Source organism: Lithobates pipiens, unplaced genomic scaffold, assembly GCF_037356315.1.
Source record: "Lithobates pipiens isolate NorthernLeopardFrog02 unplaced genomic scaffold, aLitPip1_a1.2 Scaffold_13, whole genome shotgun sequence".
Classification (NCBI taxonomy): domain Eukaryota; kingdom Metazoa; phylum Chordata; class Amphibia; order Anura; family Ranidae; genus Lithobates; species Lithobates pipiens.
The window spans coordinates 356,286,641-356,301,395 of NW_027507718.1; positions in this window are offsets into that span (position 1 = coordinate 356,286,641).

The window sequence follows — 14,755 nt, forward strand, 5'->3', positions numbered from 1 at the left end:
GAAGAAATGCTGCAAGAGTTAAACAGCTTTAATGTCATTAACAAAGAAAGGCACTTTTCATTTTTGGAGGCCAAGTCACTGACCGATAAGAAAATATCACAAATCCATGAAACTTTGTCCTACCACATTTTCTCTTCAAAGCACTCTCAGGTATCTTCCACATTACTACGGTCTCACTCATAGTCATCATCAGAAAGATCCTGCTCTCAGTAATTCTCACTGAGCAGTCAACTCATAATAGCCCGAGTTGATGCCAAAGGAGCTAGAGCAAAAGCTTACTGCATTAAGAGGGAAGCAGCCATCACAGCAAACGTTCATACACAGGCAGATGCACAAGTTGCCTAGGTAGAAGTCCAAGCCGCCTAACCTCATGCACAGGCAGAAGCATAAGCTGCCCAACATGAATACAGGAAAAAGCAGACGTGGCTCAGCCCAGCTATATGTCCTTGCTGTGGTGGAAGAAGAAGTTGTCCATTGTCCTATTTTGGCAACCTGTGATGATGCTGAAAAATGGACCTTGAAAATTGTCCAAAGCCAGAACAATAAGCATACAATTGCACTGGATGCTTTAAGCCCTGTACATTAACTCATAGTACATATGGCAACAGGAGAGGCTATGGCAATAAAACACATAGGTTACCCTGGACTGTTGCATACTCCTATACACAGTCGTGCTCAAAAGTTTGCATATCCTGGCAGAAATTATGACATTTTGGCAATAATATTGAAAATATGACTGATCATGCCAAAAAACTGTCTTTTATTTAAGGATAGCAATCACATGAAGCCATGTATTCTCACATAGTTTTTTGGATCCTTTTTTAATCATAATGATAACAGAAATCACCCAAAGGGCCCTGATAAAATTTGTACATACCCTGGAATGTTTGGCCTTGGTACAGACACAGAAGGTGGCACACATGGGTTAAAATGGAAATTAAAGGTTAATTTCCCATATTTGTGGCTTTTTAAATCACGATTAGTGTCTATGTATAAATAGTCAATGAGTTTGTTAGCTCTCACATGGATGCACTAAGCAGGCTAGACACTGAGCCATAAGGAGATAGAAAAGAACGGTCAAAATACCTGCGTAACAAGGTAATGTAGCTTTACAAATATGGAAAGGATATTAAAAGATATAAGATATCCAAGGATATCCAAAGCCTTGAATATGGCAGACAGTACTGTTTGATCACTTATTAAGAAGAGGAAAATTAGGGGCTCTTTTGATACCAAGCCAAGGTCAGGTATATCAAGAAAGATTGCAGCCACAACTGGCGGAAGAATTGCTCAGGATACAAAGAAAACCCACAGGTAGCCACAGGAGAAATACAGGCTTCTCTCCAAAAAGATGGTGTGGTTGTTTTTAAGGAGCACAATTCAATGATACTTGAACAAAAAAGAGCTGCATAGTTGAGTTGCCAGAAGGATGCCTTTACTGTGCCAATGCCACAAAAAAGCCAATGAGGCATGTTAAGGTGTTGTTGGGCATATTGTAACCAGTTTTTTTTGTGGAACTTGTGCAGTAAAAGCTTATTTCTGGCATCTTGATAATGCAGCTCCTTAAAAACAACCACACCATCTTTTTCCAGATCAGTCTTTATTTCTCCTGAGATTACCTGTGGGTTTTTATTTGTATCCCAAACAGCTCCTGTGGCAGTTGTGGCTGAAATCTTTCTTGATCTACCTGACCTTGGCTTGTTATCAAGATATCCCCAAATTTTCCACTTCTTCCACTACCAGTGGAAGCTCATCAAATCAACACAAAACCTCTTAAGCATGTTAACAATATTCTTGAGACACACAACAGGAGTCCGCCTGATGTCAATAATTCACCTCTGTTGAACCCATCTGCTACTTTATTCTCTCCTCCAACACCAAAACACCACCTCTAGCAATGGTGAAAGAACATTAGACACGACAAGATCTCAAGGAACTGATCCATTGGACCTATGGAAGCAACTTGATTTTTTAATCAGATGGCTGGGCCATCAATTGTCAGACTGTGTTAAGATACATAAAATGGTTCACATCCATGAGCAAGACAAGGGCCTCAAACATGGGAAGTTATGCCTTGCTTAAGAGGCTGCAGAACTTTCCACAGATATCCAACAAAGACAACCAGACATTTAAGAAAATGTGCAATTTTCTCCCTAAGAATGGACTAGCCAAGGAAGAGTCACATCCACTAGATCTTAAATACATAGATAGTGAGCACAGTGTTAAACTGTTTATTGCCATACAATATGCAGGAAAAATAAGCCACAGCTGGTTCCAATTACAATGAATGGCATCCAGTTTCCTTTCTTTCCTTTTCTTTCTTCTAAAGGTTGCTTGAATATTTAGGAAGAGCTAAGAATGATCCAAGTTTGTTGGTTATTGACTTTTCAGCCCTCCAACTAGAAGAGAATACATCAACACTACATACGGAGTATCTAGAAATGTTGTCACTATTAGAAAGAGTGATGCCCCGTACACACGATCAGACTTTCTGACAACACACGGTCACACAAATTTTGGCCAACAATTACGAAAGTAGTGACCTACAAGACATACGTGATATCTCCATTACGAACGCTAGTTATATCTCCGGCTTGTAGTTGATTCCGAGAACGCGTGGACTTTTGTCCGACGGACTAGTGTACACACGATCAGAAAGTCTGACAAGAAACATTTGTTGGTGGAAAATTTGAGAACCTGCTAGCCAACATTTGTTGGCGGAAAGTCCACCAACAAATGTTCGATGGAGCATACACACAGTCAGACTTTCCGCTAACAAGCTCTAATTCAACATTTGTTGTCGAAAAATCTGATCATGTGTATGGGGCATTACACTCACTACAAGCATTGTCGATGAAGAAAGATGAAAAGACCCAAACACTCATCACAACATTCACGACAAACAAAATCCTCTCAGAAAACATTGTGCACTCAGGAAAGCACTTTGAAGAACACAGGGAGTTCTTAAGGAGCCATCACATTTTCTTCAGATGTTGCATATCCATGGAGCACTTCTCCAGAGAATCCAAAGCTACAGTCAAAAGCTGAGAGTGCAACAGCAACAGGTGGGTATCTGCCTTACACTGAAGCCCCATTTGAATAATATTCTACATCCACCGAAGATCTTACACCCACATCAGGTCATGGCGGGGAGCAGTCACCTCCAACAATCTTAAATAAATATACTGAGCTGTTTCAGAAAGGACTTTCAGTTAAAATCAGTGCTAAAATATGTCTGGTGAAAGTGTTTCCTTAAGGACAATCAGAGAAAGCTGTCAGGATGTATACTTTATTAAATCAACAAAGCAGTCATTTGTTTGCCACTTCATAGTTCTTTGACATGTTGAATATAAGGGAAAATGTACTATCCTACACCCTGCACACGTGCTAGCACAGTAGAAACCACAGGAAGAATTGCCCCAGCTGGAGAATACATTATTTCATGAAACATAACAGACAAAAAGGAAGGTTATTGAGTGCAATGATACCAAATGAGAGAGAGGACCTCCCTATACTGGAAGATGTGTGTTACATGTATGACCTTAATGTTTCTAGACAAGTCTACATACCCCTATTGGAAAATAATGTCACAATCATGCTTCTACTAGGAACATACATTCCAAGAGTCCACAAGCTACAAGAAAAGTATATGATCTTTGTGGTGATCCTTGCCAAAAAGACTAAATTAGACTGGGTTATTATTGGTGCTCTTCGCTCCAGACAGAAACAAAATTAAATCACTGTGCGCACTTGCAAAACGATTGAAAACTCAGGACATCCACTTTATCTACTGAAACTTGTACTTCGGAATCCCAGAAATCCCAGAGGAGATAACCACTCTGTTAACTAGTCTTCCAGAGAGCAATCCAGTCTACATTAGGGAATTGTCTTACAGCAGCACCAGTAAAATAACATCAGAAACTTCTGCTGACAGCAAGAAGACTCATCTTTCAATAGGTGTACAAAAATCTACTACTACTGCCAAGATCCTGCACAATCATACTGATGTTTATCAGTTTATGGACTGTGCAACTATTTCAGTGGATACCGCTGAGTTGCTCACAGTGAACCAGCTGCAACCTCAGGCTTGTCTTTTCAACAATGAAATTATACCTGACAATTGCAAAATGCTAATATTGCTTCACGTAGAGAGTCCTAGCAAGTTCCCCAAAGACTTTGATTCATCATTACTGCAAAGGAGACAATATACCTGCAATTCATTTTCATATCTATCTACTAAAATAAAAGCTGACTAAGAAATGTATTCCAGTCTTCTACCCCAGTCTTCAAACAATAGCATTCTCAACTTCATAGGTTGAAAGCAAAGCATTCTGAGAACAGAATCATGGAGTGGAAGAGGACTTCAGTGGAAACCTGTGAAGCTCTGGTGAACTCCAAGCCCAAGAAGGTTAAGTCAGTGCTGGAAAATAATGTTGGCCACACAAAATATTGACATTGTGGGCCCAATTTGGACATTTTCACTTAGGGGTGTACTCACTTTTGTTGCCAGCGATTTAGACATTAATGGCTGTGTGTTGAGTTATTTTGAGGGGACAGCAAATTTACACTGATATACAAGCTGTACACTCACTACTTTACATTGTAGCAAAGTGTCATTTGTTCAGTGTTGTCACATGAAAAGATATAATAAAATATTTACACAACTGTAAGGGGTGTACTCACTTTTGTGGGATACTGTATACTGCACTAAACCATTGGTGATAAATGTACTGTTTTTATTATAATTGCTAAGCTGTCTCTCATTTTTATTACTCATATATTTGTTGCTCGTATTTTCATGGTCACCCGTGACAGATCTTTTACCCATAACAAAACAAAAAAAAATTGTCATTATGGTAGGATTTCTGAATCTATACACTGATATGAAACACAACATATAAAGGTATTATGACATCATCTTATATGCCTGTTTTAGCAGAATATAGTGTTTTCCTGAGGCTGCAGAGGAAATAGTACAGTATCCATTATGAGGCAGTGGACAATAAGCTTATTGTAGTTAATCTAGAAGTTCTTCAATCTAGAAGGTAATTCATAATGATATATGTGTTTATTTTCTGAATAGCTTAAATACGTCTATAAAACACTTATTAAACATAACAGCACAGGATCATAAACAAATCTTTCTGTTTATCATACTAAACACTAGATGTCACTAAAGCTACATTATTTTCGTAGTAATAATAATAGCAAAAGTAATATAACAGCTTTACAAGCAGATCTCTTTTATTCTTTCAAGCATCAGTTTGATCATGAATAATATTTTTATTCCATATTTTATTTTATTCCACTTTTTATTCCTTTTTTTTTCCACTGAATAAGTCCTTCAATAAATTTGCGTGATTGATCACATTTCTGATCGAGTGACAATATAATTTTTTCAAAACTTTTTTTTTTTGTATAAAAGCAGTCTTTGAAATTTCCCATGTTGGGATGATGTCATCAGTCTATTGTAGGAAGGAGGAAGCATTTCCTTAGCCCCCTTTTCCCCAGTGATCAGACTTTAGCCCGGGTTCACACTATAACCCACTGCGGAACGCACAGGAGCGCTGTGTGTCCCTGTTCCCCGTTTGAGGGACGAATCAGGGCCGATTCTATGTCGGAATTCGGCCCTGAAACGGAGCCAAAGACGCGCGCGTTTTTTCTGCAGTGCGCTCCGCAGCCGCCCTGGAGATATGTGAACCGGCTCCATAGGGAGCCAGTCATATTCTCCTACTATGCGAATTAGATGCGGGGAAACGCACATCTAATTCGCATAGGTGTGAACGGGGGCTCAAAGCTAAAGTTTAGTCAAATGGTTTGCTGGGATACAGTTCCATACATATGTATGGGTGAAGTAATGGTGTGTTTATCCCATTACCTGCAGACAGCTGCTCCTTCTCAAAATCTTTTATGCTGTGTCCTCTTCACAGCCTCCATTTATTTGCCCTGAACTGTTGTCACCTGGTGCTGTGAAGGTTAACAGCAGCAGCTCTTAATCTGGAAAGTTGAGCTGCTTGTTCATTTCCCCTCCTGCAGCCCCCATTATTCACAGAACTCTTCTTACCATATCCCCATGCATCATGTTCTGTAAATGAGTAGAAGAGATGATGTAATTAAAATCCTCTTCTGCATTCACAGAACTGATGTAAACAAATGGGGCTGGGGATGCTGGAAACCACAAATGATCAAATGGTGACCATTAGCACTCACACCCCTGAGCTGGGAAGCTGTCAGACCTTAGTGTTGGTAGCAATACAGCTACTAGCGAATTACATCTTGCATGGCTGGATGCTCACTGTGGTAGGCAGGAGAACCTTGCGTCACCACAAACTTGAACTTCATCCCTTTCTATAAGGCTGATTTACTAAATATAACATAAATTTGAAAAGACCAGAGATAAACCACGCGGGAATAAATGGATTGCAGTCCATATATATGTTAGCAAACATGATAGATTGTTTGCTTGCATGCCTGATTGCAATCTGGGAACAAATCTAACTAATCATACACTAATGTTCAAAGCAGAACTAGAGCCAAAAACAACAAAATAAAATCTAATAGCCCATTCAAATATACAATAACAAAATCAGCTTTTGCTGTAATATTTAAATTGCTTTTTTATGCCACTAGATGTGCTCGGTATGATGTTCCACTCATTAAAACCACTTTAACCCCCGGATGTCCTGGACGCACCCTTACCCGTGACTGTATAGCACTTGAACTGATTGGTTCCTTGAACTTCTTGTCTTCTCACACTTCAGATCTGCTGTACGGGGACAGACAAGTCAAATTCAGGTACTTGTATTTAAAAATAAATCAATGTATTTATGTATTAATGATTACAAAGTAGCATTACCTTGTGTCTTTTATATGTCCCTAGAGTTCAGCTTTAACTATTTATGGATCGCTCGCTGCAATTGTACTGCAGCAGGTGGGCTCCCCTGTGTGAATCGCCATCATTGTACATCAGGCACATACATGGCAATTCGTGGGCACCCGCGGGCCGCTGTATGCCAGCCAGCGGGTTCAGTTCAGCGGACTCGATGTCCGCCAGCCACCTGCGATCGCTCCAGAAATAAGCAGAACAGGGATCTGTCAGTGTAAACAAACAGATCCCCGCTCTGTCAGGGGAAAAGAGACAGATCGTCTTTTCCTAGTGATTAGGAACCACAATCTCTCTCCTCCTCTAGTCAGCCAAGCCCCCATAAAGTTAGAAACACCTCCCAGGGAACACACTTAACCCCTTGATCGCCCCCTAGTGTTAACCCTTTCCCTGCCAATGACATTTATACAGTAATAAGTGGCTATTTTTAGCTCTGATCGCTGTATAAATGGCAAAGGTCCCAAAAAGTGTCAAAAGTGTCCGATATTTCTGCCGCAATGTTGCAATCACACTAAAAATCGCAGCTTGCTGCCATTACTAGTAAAGAAAAAAATAAAGAAAAATGCCATAAATCTATCCTATAGATATTGTAGACGCTATAACTTTTGTGCAAACCAATCAATATGCACTTATTGCGATTTTTTTGGACCAAAAATATGTAGCAGAATACATATTGGCCTAAACTGAGGAAGGCATTTGTTTTTTTACTTTTTTTTATATTTATTTAGCAAAAAGTAAAAAATATATATATATTTTTAAATTGACGCTCTTTTTTTGTTTATAGCGCAAAAAATTCAAAAACACAGGTGATCAAATACCCCCAAATAAAGCTCTATTTGTGGGAAAAAAGGACATCAATTTTGTTTGCCGCACAATTGTAAGTTAAAATAGTGCAGTGCCCTATCACAAAAAATGGCATGGTCATTAAGGTAGCAAATCCTTCCGGTCCTTAAGTGGTTAACCCATTTTCTGCTAGTGCCATAAGGCTTAGAGCAGTGGCAGCAGTGGCAGCAGTGGCAGCAGGAGGTTTTACACACACTCCTTTCACAGACAAACACATATACATATACATTTTACAAGCTGACTGTTGGCTTTCTAGCTAGAATGAACCTGGAAGCTAGGTGTAAATCACTACTTCTGGTTTCTGATGACAAATTACCTGGCTGCAAGAAGCTAATGGAGTGGAATCTGCTTGCGATACACATGTAACATGTTGCCACCATGCCATAGTGGGAGCAAAAATTCTAGGGTCAATATTCATAAACTGATGACCTATGGGTTTTTTAAAGTGTTGCCTATGGAAACTATAGTGCACCAAAGTGCATTCTCATTTTAAGGGTGAATGCAATGTAAAGCTTGATATGCTGGGTATTTATCTACTTAGTGCAACCTTGTCGTTTATATTTTACAAAAAGTTTGAACTTGATAAACCATTGTGCAAATGTCATATGACTTACAAATTGTAAATACCGCTATTTTATATTGTCCAGGTTTTCTGCTTTTAGAAAACATATTGTGTTTGGGGGCTTTGCTAACCTTCAGTCCTAAAAAATTTGTTTTATATGTGTGCAAAAAAAACCTCTATAAAAACAATTCTGGCAGCAAAAGGGTTAAAGTTTATGATGACGTTCTAGTTTGCATATTGAACATCCAAATAATAATGCTATAATGCAGGCGGCAGCAACAACGATGCAATCATGATATACTTATGGACGGCTGGCCATTCATTGGGGAGATCACATCCCTGCTATGTCAACTCTCCATCAGAAGTAGGGATGAGCTTTGAGTTTGAGTCAAACTCATGTTTGACTCGAACATTGCCTGTTCGCCTGTTCAGCAAACAGTGAACAATTTGGGCTGTTTGCAGCAAATTCAAAAAGCCGGAACACCCTGTGCAAGTCTATGGGAGAAATCTAAAGTGCTAATTTTAAAGGCTAATATGCAAGTTACTAAAAAGTGTTTGGGGACCTGGGTCCTGTCCCAGGGCACATAGATCAATGCAAAAAAAAGTTTTGAAAACTAACATTTTTTCAGGAGCAATGATTTTAATAATGATTAAAGTGAAACAATAAAAGTGTAATATTCCTTTAAATTTCGTACCTGGGGGGTGTCTATAGTATGCCTGTGAAGGGGCGCATGTTTCCCGTGCTTAGAACTGTCCCTGCACAAAGTGTCATTTCACAAGGAAAAAAAGTCTTTAAAAATCACTTTCCATTGTCAGCTCCCGTAATACAGAGAACACTCAATGAGTGTTCTCTGTATTAGCCGACAATTCATTCATTGATTAAAAAAAAAAGCGTGGGGGTTTCCCTAAATTCAATTACCAGGCCTTTCAGGTCTGGCATGGATATTAAGGGGAACCCCGCATCAAATTTTTAAAAAAATTGACGTGGGGGTCCCCTTAAAAATCCATACCAGACCCTTTATCCGAGCACGCAACCTGGCAGGCAAAGAGGGGGGGTGAGAGAGCCCTCAACATTGGGAGGATGCTTTCGGGGTGTGTGACTCCTCAAAGCACCATGTCCCCATGTTGATGTGGACAAGAGCCTCATCCCCAAAACCCTGGCCGGTGGTTGTGGGGATCTGCGGGCGGAGGGCTTATCAGAATCTGGAAGCCCCCTTTAACAAGGGGACCCCCAGGTCCCGCCCCCCCTGTTTGAAATGGTAAGGGGGTACAAAAGTACCACTACTATTTCACAAAGAAAGTGTAAAAATGGTTAAATAAGACAAATACACTTTTGAAAAATTCCTTTATTAAAAAAAAACAAAAAAAAACAAGATTCCAGCGGTGGTAATCCACTCTTGCTATCCAGCGACGGATGATCATCTCTCCAGGGCCCAGCGATCGCTGATCTGATCCAGCGACGGGGGATCTCACAGTCCAGCGCTGTCCATACATGCATCCGTCTTCTGTCTCCACTGCGGAGACACTGCGGGGATCCCAGCGCTGATGTTTCTTATATTAGGAGGGTGGGGCCACCCGTCACCTGACCCCGCCCCCTGATGCTGGGGAGGGAAGCCATGGGGTTTCCCAGTGATGTATGGGTGACCCTGCCCCCCCTCTGATGTAACGGCTGTTCAACCGTTCATCGAATTGTGAACATTATGGGCCATTCGCGGCAAATTCTAGTTGTGCATCACAGCCCATAATTCACTGCGGCATCACAGTGCTTTGCTGGCTGATGATTGGCCAAGCAGTGTCATGGCACCAGCACCAGTGCCTAAGGCCCAATTTTTCAGCCCCTGTTTAACAGGGGCATGTAATTACAATTTTTGATGCAATTCTTTGCTGCAGGGCTCATTCCTGCACTCCAACTAGAGTATCTGGGAGTGGTTGCAGTGTCCTGGCACCAGCACCAGTGCCTAAGGCCCAATTTTTCAGCCCCTGTTTAACAGTGGTATGTAATTACAATTTTTGATGCAATGCTTTGCAGCAGGGCTCATTCCTGCTCTCCAACTAGAGTTAATGTGAAGGTGTTGCAGTGTTGTGGCACCAGTGCCTAAGGCCCAATTTTTCAGCCCCTGTTTAACAGGTGCATGTAATTACAATTTTTGATATAATATTTCACAGCAGGGCCTGTTCCTGTGCCCACCGAGAGTAACTGTGAGGACTTAAAGTGTTGTGGCACCAGCCCCACCACAACCACCAAAGGCCCAATTTTTCTACCACTGTTCAACAATGGAATGTAATTACAATTCTTGATATAATAGTTCACAGTAGGGTGCTCCAGCGCCCACCAAGAGGCCCTTTGAGGGCTTACAGTGTTAACTTGTGGCAACACCAACACCTTAGGGCCAAATTTCTGCAGAGGATACAGGGCAGGCCCCTACTTTCAAACATCCAACTTACAAACGTCTCCTACTTGCAAACGGAAGGAGACAACCGGAAGTGCGATGAAAAAAGAGGGACGGCCCAAAAAATTATACAGGGGTGATAACCCTTCCCTATGTTCTCCAAAAAACGTAAAAACGGATTTTTTGACTGGAGCTATGCTTTAAAAATATACAACGTACAATGAACAAACCTACACAGTCCCTGTCTTGTTTGCACCGCCTGTATACTGCTGTTCTGAGTATATAGGGCCTTGGGGCCCCACGCCTTTCCTTTTTTAAATTTGGGTACAGGGTTCCCCTTAATATCCGTACAAGACCCAAATCTCAATGATTTTCATCCATATTGCCGGAACCAGACATTACATTAAAACCGCAAGCAGTTTTAAATTACTTTTTTTCTGTTAAATGTCATTTTGTGCAGGGACTGTTCTAAACAGGGGAAACACGTGCCACTTCACAGGCATACTATAGACACCCACCAGACACGATATTTAACGGAGTATTTCACTTTTTTTTTCACTTTAAAATCAGTGCTCCCGAAAAAATGGCCGTTTTTGAAAAAAAAATTTGCATTGAGCCATGTCCCCTGGGGCAGGAGCCGGGTCCCCAAACCCTTTTTAGGACAATATCTTGCATATTAGCCTTTAAAATTAGCACTTTTGATTTCGAACGTTCGAGTCCCATAGATTTTAATGGCGTTCTAATGTTTGCATGAATTTCCGGTCCATTCGAAGGTTCTGGTGCGAATCGAACCGGGGGTTGTTCAGCTCATCCCTAATGACAACATTCTGTCATCACTGGTTGCTAAGGAAGAGTTGGGTCATCCCTTCCTGTTCCATCCTGAATCTGTTGCCCAATTCCAGAACTTTAAAGAATATTGTTCTGCTGAGGGTCTACCTTTCTATAATGTCTGGGGTGGGCCTCCACTGCATGTGTGTGGTCGCCAGTGATGTAAGTAACTCAGTTAAAATAAACTGAGTTACTTAATGCAGTTACTTTAGAGGGTAACGAGTAATCTAACTGATTACTCTTCTCCTCATGGTAACGCAGTTCCCATTACTTGGGCGGCGTTACCGCAATTACATCTACCGCCCGGGAGGCCTGCTGTGGCCACGCTGCCTGGCCGTTTGTTCTGCTGCGGGGAGGGGGGCTTTCGCCCGCTGAGCTGAGGAGAGGCTGAGACTCAGAGAGACTGTCTGGACCGCCCCATCCTGCCCCTCCTATCCAGAGAGAGAGAATGTAGAGAGCTGGGGCGGACACTGAAAAATTAAGTCAGCTGGCCAGCTGACACCAATCGAGTTAAGGTGAGGGTCTCTCTCTCTCCCCATGAGGAAAGGCATCCCTGGAGGCATTCAAGTAAGTAACTGTAAATTGCAGTGCAATCGATCCATCCCAAGTCCTCCACCACTTCTGCTTCTTACTGATCCCATCCCTACCACCCACCATCACTTCTACAACAGAGGTGATGGGGGATAGGGTATGGATGAGATCAGTGGTGGTGGGGGATGGGATCAGTAAGAGGCAGAGGTGGTGGTGGGAGGATGGCAACACCACCGCTGCCACCCCCCCCAAGTACCACCGCTGCCTGCCACCCCCCCAAGTACACCACCGCTGTCACCCGCCAACTACCACCACTGCCACCCCCCAAGTACTGTACACCACCACCACTGCCACCCCCCCAAGTATGCCACCACCACTGCCACCCCCCCAAGTACCACCACTGCCACCCCTCAAGTACCACCGCTACCACCCCTGTCACAGTTACTTTGCTGAGTAACTAATTACTTTTCCAATGTAGTAACCGAGTTACTAACACAATTACTTTTTGGGAGAAGTAATTTGTAACTTAACTAATTACTTTTTTAAAGTAAGATGACCAACACTGGTGGTCGCTATAGACAAACAGAGGCACCACCAAAGACAAGAACCCCTTAAATATACCCTGTTCCACTAAAAAAGTAAGTTATAAGAGTTTTGAAATGTGTCTACAGGTTTACATAGTTATCATAGTAAACAAATGTATTCCTAGGGACACAGATACTAATCTCCAGTAGCAAAGCCTCCAGCATACATTGCATGCAGCACCTTGTAGTTTTAATTGAAGAGTTTTGTTGCTTCCAGTTGCGTGTTTTTTTCTGTTTTATAGAAATTGTAATTTGGGAGTTAATATAACATTTTAGAGCTGTGGATTGCTTGCTGTAGAAACCCAATCTGTTGGCGGGAGGCCAAAGCAGCCAAACATGCTATTCTAAAGAGTTTCTGCTTGTCTGTTTGATTTATGGCATTTGTTCTCTGCCCAGTTATAAAGTAGTTATAGGCAATTTGATCAGTATCAGCATCTCTACTCTACAAAGCCTAGAACATTAAAACACGATCAGGTGCTTTTTTGCAAAACAGAATAACTACGGGCTTCTCTTTCAAAAGAGCATACATAGATGATGAATATTGCAACAGATACATTGTGTGTGTTAGGTGTAAAAAAAAAAGTAAGTGAATAGAACATAGCAAGAATGCCACCTGGCATATACATTGCTAGATTGGTACTTGGCAAATCCTATGTTTTTTAAACAGTTTCATATTTAAATGACATTTAGAAACACTGGCATAGATTCTTTAAGAGACAATTACTTAAATTGGAACCCCGGGCTCCTTCAGAAAAAAAAAAATATTGTAACACACATACTGTAGCTGCTGACTTTTAATATTAGGACATTTACCTGTCCACAAATCCAGTGGTGTAATCACCCCAGCCGATTTTTCAATCTTGGGTGCTGCCTCCACCATCTCAGCTAAGGGAAGCCTTGTGGCTTTGCAGCAGGTTCCCTACTGTGCATGCACCAAGCACACTGCACTTTGTGGATGGCCCAGCGGTGGGGGAAGGAGGAGGGAGGCCGAACTTCGGGATGAGTTTTCTGCTGCATTTGGCACCCCCGAAAGGTGCCAAGTGTGACAGAATAGGAGGAGGAGTCAAATAAGCAGCACTTTCCCTTTTTGGTGGAGCTCCACTTTAACTCATATAACAGAGGAACTCAATTATGAAGGCTGTGCCCCAAAAAAGGCTAACAGAGTACACATCACCAGTATTGTTTGATCAAGCTTGATCTTTAGGCCGCGTACACACGCGCGGACTGTTCGCCCAACCTTGTTCGGCAAACAGTTTGTCAAACAGTCCGCTCAAAATTTGCATGAGCGGACTTGCCCACACACGAGCGGACTGTTTGACGAACAAGGTTGGGCAAACAGTTCGCTCAACTTTTGAAATGAACGGACTCGCCCACGTAAGGAGGAGGCAAATCCGCCCATTTCGAGCGCGTGTACAGGTAGGCGGGGCCCGCGAAGGAGACGTCGCGGGCTCCGCCGCCTGGAATGGGCTTAAAGGGGAACCCCAACGCCGAAAAAAATCGGCGTGGGGGTTCCCCCCAAGTCCACACCAGACCCTTGTCCGAGCACGCTACCCGGCCGGCCAGGAAAGGGGGGCGAGCGAGCGCGCCCCCCCTCCTGAGCCGTACCAGGCCGCGTGCCCTCAACATGGGGGGGTGCCTTGGGGAAGGGGGGGCCGCGCGGCCCCCCCACCCCAAAGCACCTTGTCCCCATGTTGATGAGGACAAGGGCCTCTTCCCGACAACCCTGGCCGTTGGTTGTCGGGGTCTGCGGGCGGGGGGCTTATCGGAATCCGGGAGCCCCCTTTAAGAAGGGGGCCCCCGGATACCGGCCCCCCACCCTATGTGAATGAGTATGGGGTACAATGTACCCCTACCCATTCACCTGTGAAATAAAGTACAAATAAAAACACAACACAGGGGGAAAAAATATTTTATTGCACAGCTCCGGGGGTCTTCCGTCTTCGGAGGTGTTCTCGCCGGACTCCTCCGCTATGTGTGTGTAGCTCTTTTGCCAGCGGAGGAGTCCGGCTTTCTTCCTCCCCGCCGCCGGCCTCTTCTCCCGACTTCGGGGGTCTTGTCCCCCTCTTCGGTTCTTCTGCCGGGCCACCGCGCCTGGTCCGGTGGCCCGGTCTTCTGTCGCCGTCTTCCGTTCTTC